We start from the raw sequence: 2088 nt of genomic DNA on the forward strand, positions 1-2088 counted from the left end.
CTTGGCTGAATAGAATAAATCTTCTCTAAGACAGGCTGATGACTTGTATTTGGAATATAAGCCTACCCTCTTTTTACAGCAAAACTATAACTGCTCAGCAGTTACTGCTGCTACAATTCAAAGAAATAGAAATATTCATTTCTATTTTGTAGTTAAAATGTTTGATTCTAGAGTGAAGCCTGTGAAATCTGCCACCTGTGGTAACCAGTTATTGATTTATTCAATTGACAAATATTCCTTGATCATCCACTCTATGCTATGTTATGTTTAAAAGAACAAAAGTATAAGGCATAGATTCTGTTCTCAAGGAGTTAATAGTCTATTTAGAGAGGCAAGACTTGAACACATTGAAAATAAACAGCTTAAAATAATATAAAAAACAGTGTGAACTATTTTCTGTGATGACACAAAATTAAACACCAAAGGAGTCTCATAATGATTATAAGTGATAGGAGTTCAAAGGAGCACAAAGATGTTGTTACTTCCTGGAGATGATAAGAGTTAAACTGTGTCTTGAAGGAGGGAGGAAGACAAACAATAATAGTAAACACATGGCAGCTACTCTGTATCAGACACCTTTTCCAGCATTTAAAATATAAGCTCATTTAATACTCACAGTCACTCTAGGAAACAGAGTTTTAGTAACTTTACCAAGGTAATACAGGTAGTAAGTGGCAGAGTAAAGCAAAGGCAGTCTGTGTTTTAACCACTGGGTAGATATTCTAGGACTGGAGAAGCACATGAACTAAAACACAGAGTGTAGTAAGAACAATGAGTAGACTAAAGAGGGGGGCTGAGTTTGAATAGGAAGGTGATGTGTTCCTGATAATTCTACTCCTGTTTTTTTTTTTTTTTTTTTTGAGGTTAGGACAATCACCCCTTCTAGCTATAATTAATCCCTTTGCCCCAGGGTTGTTAATGCTCAATAATTACCACAGGACTAAAGCTTATCAACCCTTTTTTTTCAGTAATTTATTTTCTCTAACTGTGATTTCTTAGGTTTAGAAGCAGCCTGTTTAGATGTGTAGTGTTTACCTTTTCCCTTAGTGTGTCGTAACTTTAGCTTAACAATTTAAATGATTAAACTATGGCTGCTGACAAATCCCTCAGTTTGGACCATAGCTGTCAGAGTCCCCATATATAGTATTAGGTGGGTTAAGATCAGATCTTTGAGGTCCTTGCCTACTGGCTGGAACAAGCGTTAAAGCTCTAATCTGGCTCACAATAGGGAGCATTGGAAGTGTCCCGGTAAGAGAACACTACAATAGTGGTATTTTATGTGACAATTGTGTGCAGAATGGATTGGATAGTAGATGGTCAATTTCCAGAAATGAGTAACTCTACAGATTTCACATAGCTAGGCTTATTTCTGCTTTTAGGCAATAAAACTGTACAATCAGAAAACATTTTAAAGTTATTAAGCTTTCTTTTTTTCTTTTTTTCTTTTTTTTCACTTTCAATTTACCCATCCACATGCATACATGCATTATGGGCCAAACATTAAATTGAGGATGTTTTCGTGGCTATCTGCCACATACAAAATTCTGACTTTGACATTTTTAGGAAGCCTCAATGCATCTCTATAGAATATGCAAGATTTCAGCTTTCAATGAAGTGTTTTAAATTTCAGGCTGTCACCAAAATTCAAGAGGGAAAAATGTTAGCAACTTCACAGAGGAACTCTACATTTCATTGCCTGCTTTAAGATATCTCAATTACTTCCCACTATAAACCTGCTTTCAAGACAAGAAGCTGTTCAAACTCTCCTGCTGTTTATTTTTTTGCTTTTCATTTTCTTTTATTTTACTTTGCAAATCCAAGAAACATTATTCTCATAGCAATTCTATTTTTATGAGGCTTGCTTCAAATCTTCTCTGGTAAAAGGGAGGATAGGGGGTGGGGCTGATCGTCTACAGTTTCCACAAAGTCAAACCTAACAGCTGTAAGCACTTAAAAACTAATCAGCCCAATTCAGTTCACCTGTGTGAGTGATCCTTGACAGCTCCATCTGCTTTAAGTCACGGTTCTCTCTCTCTCTCTCTCTCTCTCTCTCTCTCTCTCTCTTTCTCTCTCTCTCTCTCTCTCTCT

This window comes from Galeopterus variegatus, unplaced genomic scaffold, assembly GCF_000696425.1.
Source record: "Galeopterus variegatus unplaced genomic scaffold, G_variegatus-3.0.2 Scaffold1976, whole genome shotgun sequence".
Taxonomy (NCBI): Eukaryota; Metazoa; Chordata; class Mammalia; order Dermoptera; family Cynocephalidae; genus Galeopterus; species Galeopterus variegatus.